Source organism: Eurytemora carolleeae, unplaced genomic scaffold, assembly GCF_000591075.1.
Source record: "Eurytemora carolleeae unplaced genomic scaffold, Eaff_2.0 scaffold533, whole genome shotgun sequence".
Lineage (NCBI taxonomy): Eukaryota > Metazoa > Arthropoda > Copepoda > Calanoida > Temoridae > Eurytemora > Eurytemora carolleeae.
The window spans coordinates 182759-196668 of NW_019396428.1; positions in this window are offsets into that span (position 1 = coordinate 182759).

Here is a 13910-nt window from a genome sequence, read left to right on the forward strand (position 1 = left end):
AGAAGGAGAAGGGTTGGATGGTTTGTAGCTATATATCCCGAGGGAGAAGGGTTGTATGGTTTGAAGCCATATATCCCGAAGGAGAAGGGTTGGATGGTTTGTAGCTATATATCCCGAAGGAGAAGGGTTGGATGGTTTGTAGCTATATATCCCGAAGGAGAAGGGTTGGATGGTTTGGAGCTATATATCCCGAGGGAGAAGGGTTGGATGGTTTGTAGCTATATATCCCGAAGGAGAAGGGTTGGATGGTGTGTAGCTAGATATCCCGAAGGAGAAGGGTTGGATGGTTTGTAGCTATATATCCCGAGGGAGAAGGTTTGCATAAGCTGGAGCATAGTCTGGAGAAGACAAGGATTCATCTTGTCTCAGGTGTCCTGTCCTTCAAGACAATAAATAATTTGCAATATTTGCGGTTCTAGGAGAAAACAAACCGCCGAGGGGAACTACTGGAGGAAACTTGTAGAAAACTGAGCAAATTCGCAGCAAACTTCTAAATGTAGATTGAGTGTTCAGTGTACACTGTTTATATAGAATAAAAGTGTTGATGGTTCGTCAAAAAAAAAAGTCAAATATGTTGAAAAGTTACTTCTAACTTCATACATATTTTTGGCTTGTCCATTGTCCGATCTTGTTGTGGTTTTTCACATGACCCTGGAAAGGTGTATAGCTACCGAGAAAAAATAAGGATCCTGATATTGGTTTGAAAATTCATCAATGTAAACAGAAAAATCTGCGTGTTTTTTAGATGAAAAAATGGAAGCTTAATAAAAAATTACATTTTAAAGCTAAAATAAACAGGGTATACAAAGCGCCCTGAAATCTTAGTATCATTATAAATAAATTTTAAAAGTAATTTTCTTTTTTTAAATTACTTGTTTACATTTCGAATATTTCGCCGTTAAAAATGTAATGAGGAACAAAATAATCCTGAGATTGAAAATATATAAATATAAACCAAATATCTACAATGTATATAGAAGTGTAAAGTGTATTTGTATACAATACAATTTATTGCCCCCACTTGAGTATATTAAAGAGAAGTGGTGTAAGGGACGGAGTAAAGGTAGGTTTCATCAATCTTCAAGTGTCAAGATGTAAACCTTGTAGTTTACTCACAATACATATCAATACTTGGCTTCCAACAGAGGACTTACATTTTCTTTTGGAAGGGTATTAACCGATTTTTCGATCTTTTGAGATTTAATAACTAAGCTTTTAGGGCGCGACGCCCATCTTCTCTTGTAAAAATTGTAAAACAAAAAAAAACAAAAATTCGCGGATTTTATAAAAAAACTTGTGAATTTTCAAGATTTAATGAAAATCGAATATTGTCGTAGGTTAATTTTTGAAATTTTTTATCATCCATAAACCTTCCCTGGGGTCATGTGAGGTCCCACACGAGATGTTGAACCGATCAGTTTAGCCTTTCTGACGTTTATTGGATAAAACAAACAGACAAAGAGACAAGCAAAGTATATTTTTAGAAAAAGTTTGCGGATTTCAGAATATTTTTTCGCACATTTTCAAAATTTTACAAAAATAAAAACCTTTTTAACACAAATTTTTGAAATTTTGATCATTCATAAACCTTCTCTTGGGTCATGGGTCATAAAATTTGGGCCCGATCGGTTCAGCCGTTTTGACGTTTATTGGATACAAACAGACAGACAATCAAGGTATATACATAGATGAAGTATAAATTTAAATATGGTCATCTCAGAATGTCAATTATTATAAAAGCTCTACTAGAGGAATTGAGTTTTTGCCACAAACTCTGATTTTCTAATCCCAAATATTATAATGACATTTTTAAAAGTAATTTTCACCGTATCCGCCTGGCTTGTCCTATGACTGGGATTTACATGTATTTAGTTTGCAAAGTGAAACCAAGATCAGATATTTAAATGAGGATATCGCTTTGCTGACTTAAAACGCAATATCAAAAGCAAAAACTGTGAAGTCCATCTTCTAAAATCATACAACATTTTTATCTCTGGTTTAATGGGCCGTCAAATAATAAATATAAAGAAACTGACGACACTATTTCAACAAGTGACCCTCCACAAAAAGGTTGCATGCCTGATACACATTTAGGTACCATTTAAACCTTGATATCAACGTTTTTCTATCTGGAGAATTGTTAAATTCTGACAAACTTCGTAAAAAACAAGAATATCTTCAATATTTTTGCTCTGATGGAGATTTATAGAATATCCTTGCGAATCAGGCATGTCCCTCTTTAACTGTTGTATCTTTTCAACAGAATCTGACATGTCCCTCTTGAACTGATGTATCTTTTCAACAGAATCAGGCATGTCCCTCCTGAACTGATGTATCTTTTCAACAGAATCAGACATGTCCGTCTTGAACTGTTGTATCTTTTCAACAGAATCAGACATGTCCCTCTTGAACTGTTGTATCTTTTCAACAGAATCAGACATGTCCCTCTTGAACTGATGTATCTTTTCAACAGTCCCTTTTTAATATTGGACTTTAGACCAAAGAGGCGTCTTTTTCTTCTTATGATAAACCTGGCATGCTATCAGAGCTCTCATTGGTTGAATTAATTCTTCACTAAAAAGTTTCTGAATGTATAATGTATTGTATATGTATGAAAAATATAAAGAAAAAAGATTATATTTAAAAACATAATTAAAAATGTAAATATCTTCTAAGTATTTGTTATTTCTATAAATATTCAAATTGCAACCTTGTACGGTGCAAAATGTACAATGTACATAAATACTCCACANACTATCTATATGGTTTATATTTCATATTTCTCCAACTATCTATATGGTTTATATTTCATATTTCTCCAACTATCTATATGGTTTATATTTCATATTTCTCCAACTATCTATATGGTTTATATTTCATATTTCTCCAACTATCTATATGGTTTATATTTCATATTTCTCCAACTATCTATATGGTTTATATTTCATATTTCTCCAACTATCTATATGGTTTATATTTCATATTTCTCCAACTATCTATATGGTTTATATTTCATATTTCTCCAACTATCTATATGGTTTATATTTCATATTTCTCCAACTATCTATATGGTTTATATTTCATATTTCTCCAACTATCTATATGGTTTATATTTCATATTTCTCCAACTATCTATATGGTTTATATTTCATATTTCTCCAACTATCTATATGGTTTATATTTCATATTTCTCCAACTATCTATATGGTTTATATTTCATATTTCTCCAACTATCTATATGGTTTATATTTCATATTTCTCCAACTATCTATATGGTTTATATTTCATATTTCTCCAACTATCTATATGGTTTATATTTCATATTTCTCCAACTATCTATATGGTTTATATTTCATATTTCTCCAACTATCTATATGGTTTATATTTCATATTTCTCCAACTATCTATATGGTTTATATTTCATATTTCTCCAACTATCTATATGGTTTATATTTCATATTTCTCCAACTATCTATATGGTTTATATTTCATATTTCTCCAACTATCTATATGGTTTATATTTCATATTTCTCCAACTATCTATATGGTTTATATTTCATATTTCTCCAACTATCTATATGGTTTATATTTCATATTTCTCCAACTATCTATATGGTTTATATTTCATATTTCTCCAACTATCTATATGGTTTATATTTCATATATACGGGATATTCACGAGCAGTTTCTCTTGTTTTCCCAATGAGGTTTCCTTGATGCATTGCGGATATGTATCCTCACTCCTCAGCTCCCCTTCCTTTCCAACCCAGCTCTAGCATCACAAACATACAACTTTATATTTATTCCTATTATTATTCAAGTCATTCCCACCCTAGCTCACTCCCACTCTCATCCACCTTCTCACTCCCCCTCATATTCCATATATTATCCCCCTTCCATTCTTCGTCTTATCTTTCATTTACCATCTTACTCCCCTCATATTCCCTCTCATAACTCCCTCACATTCCCTTTCTTATTTCTATCTAATCCCACCTTCTATTAATCATTCCCTTTCTTATTTCTACATCATCCCCTCTTTTATTACCTATCTCATTTCCTTTCTCAATTCTTTCTCATCCCCCCTCCTATACTTATCTCATTTCCTTTCTAATTTTTATCATATCTCCCCTTTATTACCTATACTCATTCCCATTTATATTTATATCTCATCCCCTCTTCTTTTACCAATCTCATTCCTATTTTTATTTCTATCTCATCTTCCCTTTTATTACCTATCTCATTTCCTTTCTTAATTCTTTCTTATCTCCTCTTCTATTTGTTTTTAAAATTTGAATTATCTTCTTATTCTTTAGCTAACTCTGTCACTCCAAACTTTTCAAACTTTAATTTTTCCCATTCCTATATTATGTATTAAACCTTTCATTCGATCCATTCAATTCCGTTTTCATCTCATCTCCTCTCAGCATTCAATTCGTATTCGAAGTATAAAAGAACTAAATATTCGACACATCTCTTACATCTCTGTAGCCTGATGTTGTACTACATTAATATTAAACCCTTTGTCCATAAACAATAAAGTTTCATTAATCTCATGTTTTCAAGTTTTAAAAAAATTTATTCTTATATGTGAAAAAATACCACAACCTCAAAAATCAAATAATCGAAAATCGGGAAAACCTCAGAAGGTATTGAGTCTTTTTCACAAACTCTGATTTTCCCATCCCTATATCTTTGCAACCCAATTTCGTAGACCTTAGATATTTCAAACAATAATTTTGTTAAATCAAATAGTCTAAGTTTTAAATATTAAAGGTTTCCAACATCAGGTTGCCAAGATATAGGGATTAGACAATTTGAACTTGTGACAAAGACTAAAATCCTTTTTCCGCTGAACAGTTATGAACTCAAGTTATTTCAAACAAGTAAAACGTTTTTTTCTCTTGTGTTTGCAATAAATTTTGTTTTAATTATGAGTAAATATTACGGTTATCTGTACAACTATTATAAATGTCTAAGTTACTCGGACATATTTCACATGTTCATAATCTACTCTGTACTCTCCGATATTTGATTATTCCGTATTTGAAGTTTTGGTTTTTCGTGTCTCACACTCTTCAACTCTTCACTCTTCAAGAGGTAATTGCAAAGAAGAAGCAATTATTACAACTAAAATTGATATTATTAGATTGTTAGATTGTGACTTACTGCCCAATTTTCTCCACTGATAGAATTGCTTCTTGATTTGCTCCCGTAAACTTCCACTGTATTCTCAAGCACCATATTCGGCCAATGAGGAGTAATTATTGTTAGTTATTTCTCACAGAGTGTTATTGATATCATCAAGCCTAATCAAGCCTAATCAGAATATTCGAAAGGTAGAATTGTCATCACCTCATTGGTCACTTTTTAATAGATTGAAAACAAATTTTTTTAATACGTGTCATACTATGTTAAATCTAAACCCCGCAGTGCACAGTTTATCTGATACTGCTTTAAAATTGTAAATTAGTTTCTGTTAAATCTAAACCCTGCAGTGCACAGTGTATCTGATACTGCTTTAAAATTGTAAATTAGTTTCTGTTAAATCTAAAACCAGAAAACTTTATTTGCCAACTGGGAATTCTGTTCCCAATAAGGAAGGAATAGAGAGGATGTGATACAACCCGGAGTAATGTTCTAAATATAAAACCCTAAACTACTGAATGATACAACCCGGAGTAATGTTCTAAATATAAAACCCTAAACTACTGTATGATAAAACCTGGAGTAATGTTCTGAATATAGAACCCTTAACTACTGTATGATAAAACCTGGAGTAATGTTCTGATTATAAAACCTAAAAATACTGTAGTATACAACCTGGAGTAATGTTTTGAATATAAAACCTAAAAATACTTTATGATAAAATCTGGAGTAATGTTCTGAATACAAAACCCTAAGCTACTATATGATACAACCCGGAGTAATGTTCTGAATATAGAACCCTAAACTACTGAATGATACAACCCGGAGTAATGTTCTGATTATAAAACCCTAAACTACTGAATGATACAACCAGGAGTAATGTTCTGAATATAAAACTCTATTAAAACCAATATTAAAAACTTTCTAAATATCTGAAGTGTTGAAAGCAATCAACTTAAATGTTATTTTTTATTTTTTCAATTAACTTTAGTTGAAACCTGTTAAAACTTAAAAGTTTAAAGTACAGATACTTTAAAATTCTCCGACAGCAGCATCAAGTATAAGAGTAAAGGGGAAAACATTAAATTTGAATGAATTGGACAAGAAATTATTATCTCTGAACACTCAAATAGATGCCATAAATGTTCCGTTTGCCCACCTGAAGGAAAGATAAGATAAGGTATTTTGTCCATAGGGTTAACCGTTTAGCCACAGCAGGTCGTCTTCATCCAAGGGGAAAAAAACTAGAATGAAGGGCAAGAGCAACCGTACAAACCAAAGACTGTCGGGCGCGGGCAACGCCAGATTCTTCTGTTGGTAGGAAAATAAAGAAAATCATGTTTTGATTAAATATTGTAGAAAAGTAATTAGGTTTTCTTTGATTAACAAACAAATTCTAAATTCTTAATATTTATTTTCTGAAAATACAGAATAAATCAAATAATAAAGAAGAGAAATTACGTTGTAAACTAGTTCCTACTCCTGTTGTAAACTAGTTCCTACTCCTGTTGTAAACTAGTTCCTACTCCTGTTGTAAACTAGTTCCTACTCCTGTTGTAAACTAGTTCCTACTCCTGTTGTAAACTAGTTCCTACTTGTATACGCTAACCACCTTCTTGGGGGTGACTTTGACGTATAATAAATTCTAGACTAAAAAGATCACAATTTATATAGAAATTGTATATGATCTATCAGAAAAGAATGACTGACATTTAATAAAATGAATAAATTATACACAGTTGGAACTTTAGTAAAGTGCTCACCGTAAACGACTTATACCAGGAGAAAGATTTAAATGTTTTATCCTAATTTCTTTCCAGAAATTGTTTCAGCTGTAAAAGAGGGGGGGGGATAAGGTAAAAGAGTCAAACTTGGCCAATTGTTTTCCTTTTTAAATATATTTAAATTTCACTTCCGGTATCTGTCGTTGCCACGCAATTACGGCGAAAATATAAATAGATGTTAAAGTGTTCCAAAATGAATAATGAGCAGTCCCTGTTTTACCAAGTTTTAAAACATAAAATATAGATATATGTTTGATACTCTGAGATCAGTTTATCTGATTCATTTATTTAAACTTTAACTAACTTTTATCCTTACTTTTCTTATCTATCCTAATTTATAAAATCTTTGATGTTGAATGTTCGTTTTGTATATATATTTCAGTGTATCGACAACTAAAACAATGTTCTAAGATACTTTAAAACTACAGAAAATATCTAGACTACGATTATATTATGAATTTATACTATTAACCTAAATATACTTATATATTATTTGCATAAACATGTATAGAGTAACCCTGGTTGAAAAAAAGAAAACGAATAAAACGCTATTTTGTGAAATTGATTTTTAATATAAACGAACTAAAAATTATAATAAGTAATTGATAAAAAGAAGGATAGCTTAAACTTACATCCACATAGATATTAAAAAGTAAAACATAACTTACACACCTTGTTATTGTTCCTTTCACACACACGTACACTTTCACTCGTTTCAAGTCACTGAGATACACACACCGGTCAGCCTTAACTTGACCTTTTTTTATACTCAGTTCCTGCTATGACGTGGATCTTTTAGCTGTGATTGGTGTTTTTTTTCTATTACGTCAGAACTGAGTACTTTTTACGAGGCTTGTTGAAAATAGGTCCATGTATGATGGATTGGGTGTGTGTGATAGATGGGCAGCAGGTGTGACAAGGAATTTTTGCAAAATATGGACTCAAAAAGTTAGAACATACATACATGTTCCCCCTTTTCCCCCATACTAGGAAAAAGAAGAAACATATCATTACCATTACCTAATTACAATAATATAAGGTTTAAAATAAAATTTTATTGCCAGTTTCTTCGGAAGCCAATAGATTCCACTACTTCTTTTAAAATAACATTCTCAACTTCTTCTTGGGAGTAGTTTGATCTGATGACATACCATATCTTTGTACGGAAATGATATTTATAAATTTCCTCCATAAAAATTGAATCTCTACGGAATCTGTAGTAGAGGGGTGATTTCTGCTTTATATATACTTGTAGAACTCCTCTTTCTCTGATTTCTGTAGAGTTGAAATATCCACCTTTATGACGGACACAACCGTCAAGAAGGGAGTCTAGATCCTGTTGTAGTGTAACAGGAATGTTGAGATTTCTATACACCCACTTACTAATTGTGAAATTCTTCCAGATTTGGCGATCCTTTTTTGTTTGGATATGAAGATTCTTGTGGAGATGTGAGAGACACAGTTTTTTCAAACTGTGCATTTCAAATGGACTTTTCCTTTCAGCTGAGCACGGCAATATTAGTTTCTCTTTTGCCGATAAGTCCATAATTACTCGATCGTCGGAATATACTGGTCCCACTAGATGTTGCTTGATGAGTCCATTGTAAGACATTCTAAAATAAAATCTTTAAATTTTGTTGACTATTTACAGGGGTAAATATACATGTAGATGCAATCAATAAAAAAAAGTTAAAACAGAGGAGAGAATATTTATTTGTTGCTGTTTTAAAGGGAAAAAAAAAATAATATGATTTTTTAAGATTTTTAACTTTAATAAAAAAATTTTCTTCTATATTTTCTTCTCTGTTTCCATTATGAGCAAATAATTTAGATTGTTAACAGTTTAAGTTTTAACGGACAGTAATTAAGTTTTGTTGATTTTTCTGAATTTGGGGATATTTGAGGGTAGCTTCTCTTCAGTTTGTATAGATCTTTCAAAGGGGTTTCATCATTGTATAATGATAGGTTTTCCAAAAATGGTTTATAATACCTTTTCAAATATTTCCGAGACTTCTACTGAAGTTGTTGCTGATGCTGTTGTTTCTGGTAGTTGCAGTTTGTGGGATCAACTGTCTGTGAATCTTTCTGTACCTTGGTCCTTGATTTTTCTGGGACTGCTCTTGCTTTGTCACGGTAATTTCTTAATTTTATTTGATTCTTCTTAAATTTATATGTTCCTTTTTTCCTAGTGGTTATTGTGGTTTTGCTGTTTGCGAACTGTTGTCGTGCTTCTGTTGTTAACTATAATTATGTAGTTGACCGGTCACTTGTTGATCGTCTGAGGCAGATTGTTAGAACTAGTGAAACTTTTCCGCCACCTCCCACAGAGACAGAAATTGAAGAACTAACCCAGGCCGGTCAGGATGGGAGACGGATAGATTTTCCCTGATAAAGGAGAGAAAGCTGTACAACAGAAAATGAAAAGAAATCCTGGAACCGTTTGTAATCTTATATAATAAACCAACGTAGAGGTTGTGTGATTTAAAGTTTTAAATATAAGTGTCTGTTTGAAAAATGAAGAAAATCCTTTTCGACCTTGAACTTGACAGTGTTGGAGTCATCAGAAGGGTTGGGGGGGGGGGGTAGGCTGGTTCTCCGCAGGACGGGATGGCTCCGGCAGTAATTTTTGAATGCAGAAAACTGGGCGGATGCAACTGTAATTTTAACTTGAGAATAAACGAATTAAAAAGGGAATTTCTTGTAGTTTTGCATTTCAGAACTAAAATGTTCAAGATTAAAAATGATAAATCTGTAGGCTGGAAAGAACAAAACCAGAGATGTAGAGTGAAACCGAGAAAATTTGGCGGGAAATCTTTTATGAAGAGAAATTTGGCGGGAACCGGAAACAGATATGTAGGAAATCAGGAACCGGTTTGTGGAAAAGTTACCTAACAGAGGAAAAACGTCCTTTCATACATTTTTACGCGAAACATCAAAGGAGTGATTACTTATTTATATTTGAAAAAAAATTAAATTTAATTGATATACATATTGACGAAAATTTCGTTTGTGTTGTAGGAATTTGGGGAAGGAAAATATTTTTTAACTATTTAAGAAATGTTAATATTAAAAGATTGGTAAAATCTTTAAATTCGAATTTTGATTATTGGTAAAATGGGTGAATATAATTTGTTGGGAATTATTTAAATTGGGAATATTTGGTGGGAAAGGAATGAAAATTTATATTTTAGCAAATTATATTTAATTTTTTATTTTTAAGCTTTAAGATTATAAAAGAAATGAAAGGTAGTATCCTAAATCAGACGGTCGGGGCCGTGGTCGGAACCATGGAAGATGCTGTTGATGTCGCAAAGGAGGTTGGAAAGGAGGTTGTGTCTGTTGCTGGTGGAGCTATCTTGGACGCGATTAACACGACCGTACAAGGCGGGGGCGAGAATCAAATGGCCAGGTAAAAAAAAATAAACGTTATAAAATTATAATGATAAATATTCATTTGACGGGTTTAGGATGTTAATGAATTGCATCATGGAGACAAAAAAGGAAAAGGAAACGGAGCCAAATGGAGGGCTATCTGCCGATTGTAAGGTGGCTTGTTGGGGAGAGATCGTTATATCCCTGGGGGTAGGCGTTCTGGTTGGAGCTGCATTGGTTGTAGGGGCAAGAATTGCAGTAAGGTAGACTATGTTGGTTAATGAGCGATTATAAATGTTACATTGAGCCGGTTTTGTTAGGATGAGTGATAAAGACAAGGTTCTATTTGTTATTTGGTTGGTCTATTTTATTTTAATTTTGGTTTTAAAGTTGAAAGTTTAAAGATATAAATTGAATTTGGTGGAGGACGACATTCAGAAACATGATGAATGTATGATAGTGTTAAGAATAATTTAACATTTATCCTTAAGGAGAATGAGGGCGCCTGTCGGGCGGTATTTGTGCGAGGATGTAGGAGATCTGGAGGGTCTGCGTATGGTTGTTGGAAGTGATGCAGTAGAGGCTGGAGCTGCTGCCGTGGAACCAAGGTATGGGTAAACCATGTTATTGAAAACTGTCTAAATACAAAACAGTGTAAATTAAAATATTGTTCAGAGAGTAAGCTAAAATTTCCAGTTTGCCTTGATTGTAACTTAAGACGAACTGGCGTTATTAAAATGTGAAATTTGTAATTGTTATTTTATTTAACATGTTCATTAATTCTTTGGAAAGTTCGAAAGGTGTAGTTAAACATAAAGAATATCCTAAAAAAGCGGCGGGGGGGGAGAAAGAAAATACTTCTTTTTTATTCATATTTAAAATTTTAAATATCAATTTTATTTGAAATAATTTATATAGGTATGAGCCGATGCTACCCATAAGGAAGTTTGAAGTTGCATGTCAGACGGAGTTTTTCCCCGAGTTACAGGTAGAATATTTTAGAAATTAATTTACCGGAAAAGTGATAATGGGTGGTATAGAGAATAAAAATTAATTATTTGAATATTAATAATTTTGTACTGAGACAATCGAGCAAATAAGTGAACGAATTTGTAATTTTGTAGTATAGTATCTAAAACAAGATTTTTGAAAAAGGAGGGAAACATTGAGAACACAGATTTGAAAGATGACCGGCTTATCGAAAAGATTTCCAGAATTGCCTTTGAAGTTGGGCCCGTCTACGCTAGTCGACAATTCGAAAAACTCGTTAACGAGATGGCTCGTCGGGAATTTAGCAGGTAAAATGAACGATAATATGAAATTTGTAAGAATGTGCCCGATTATAACCAAAAACGTAGTTTATTTTATCTGGCTATGTAATAAATTTATGGAAATGAAAAATTGAAAACTTTGAATTTAACATGGAGAAGAAAGTAAAATTTAAAGATAAATATTTAAAGGATTCAGGCTGAACACGGGATCACGAACGCGGAACAGGAGCAGATGAACAAGGAATATATGGAAATGAAGGCTGATCGCGCCCGGGAAATCCGTGATGTTTTTAACTTGCCTAGATATGAGAACTTGGAGGAGTTTGCTGATGAGATGCTGGACGCCGAAGAGAGGAGGTTGAAGGAGGGCAAGGCAGCCCGCGGAAATGACCATACCTATGAGAACGTGCTGACCCTGCAGCATAGTGGTGACAACCCCGCGGGTGCAGAGGCAGGTTATGAGGTGATGGATGCTCCGTCTCAAGAGGTTAAAGTCTCGACAGAGAAGGACGGAGAAGGAGAACTTTGCATCGAGAAGGAAATTCACATGGAGCAGAACTCTTACGATGAGGAGAATGTACAGGACCGTGAGGAGATGGAACGAATTGATGAGGGAGATCAGGAGAAGGTTAAGAAATGGTAAGTAAGAATAAAAAAAGAATCGCTGAATATTTTTTTTGATGGATACAACAAAAATATGATTGATTATTATTATGTAAGTGAATTTAAATAAAACATGGGGAATAATTTGTTATCTAAAACAGCTTTGGAAAATAAAATTCAAAATGAAAACTAAATTTAAGTTGTAATATGTAAAAAAAAACGAAATTTCATTCTAATATCCAAGTTAAAAAGAGTGATTTATTAGGAAACGTAGTACTGAGGCGGAAAGGTTGGATGCTGTGGACCCCAGTAAGCTAGGGACTCGAAGCGGTTCCTTCAGGAAACAGACTCCCACTCTATAAGCAGGAGGAGACAGTCTTATTGTATTTCAATAAACTACCCTCATGTGTTTGGAAAATGTTTGCCACGAAGAAATATTTGTTTTAAAAACAATTTCAATTTTCGAATTAGTTCATCATTTTTTGTGTAGAAATTTTCGTGCATTTTAAAAATAACCTTGTGGCATTTACAAAATACATTTCCGTGGTTTTTCTTTGTTAACAAAAAACACATTTTGTTTGGATGGCTTCTAGAAAACTTTTTTGTATACACTAGCTGGGTCATTGTAGTTCAAGTTTTATTCTAAACTTCGTATAGACAGCATGTTTAAATGGCTATCCTATTGTATTTCGACATTCAATTTCGTCCTTTGCAGTTTCATTGTATGTTGACCTTGTTAATAACAAAAATAAACGTTTAGTAAAGGTTGTCTGATTAAAATATAGAAATATGTTTAGAAACGGAAAATCGATTGACGTGTTACCAATTTTTTTTTATTTCGTTTGTTATATTTTCTTTGGCACATCGAACTTTTCTTTTAAGTTTACAGACTTATTTATATTTATTTTCATTTCGGAATATGAAGAAATTTTTTCAGAAATTTAGTAATAGATAATCGGATTTGAGTATAGAAATTAGAAAAGTCATAAACATTTATGGCTACATTTACGTTTAAATTTTTAGCGAACTTAGGTGTTAAATTTTGGTAGAAAAAGAAATTAATTAATTTGCCTGAATTAAAAACGGTTTTTATATTTAGAAGCTTTACTCAATTGCTGAAAAACAATTTACCTAGGTTCCAGATTTATTGTATAGCGTCTGTTGCGGACAAAAAGATGTTTGAAAACTTTAAGCTCAGGGGAATAGAATATTAGTTAGTGTTTAAAACTGTCTCTTTAAATTTCAAATAATGACGGAAATTGCTTAATGGTTAATTTTAAACAGGTCGGTTCGCTGTGTGTATTACATAAACGCAAATAGTAAAAAAAAATAATTAAAGATTAACAAAGAATTTTTTCCTTCTAGTTAGCCGGATGAAAGAAGGACACATCTATTTGTCGAATATAAAAAGAGAAAGGATATTGACAGACATTATTTAAAATTTGGTGAATGTTCCTTTAATTTTTTGGTATGCTTATAATCTTTTAGGGTCGACATATCTTTATGTCGATATAGCCGAGTAGTTTTTAAAAGGAACCGGATATTTTATGTAGTAATCAATTAATCAATTTTTAATGTCAAACAGTAAAGTAATTTTAAGCAACCAAAAAATAATTTCTAATTTGTTATACCGGAATAAGAAGAAAAGTTTAACTTACTAGATTAGGCGTTTTGATATTGGAAATAGAGAAGGTGTACATTTTAAACAGCACGGAGTAGGATGAGAAAGAGAGAA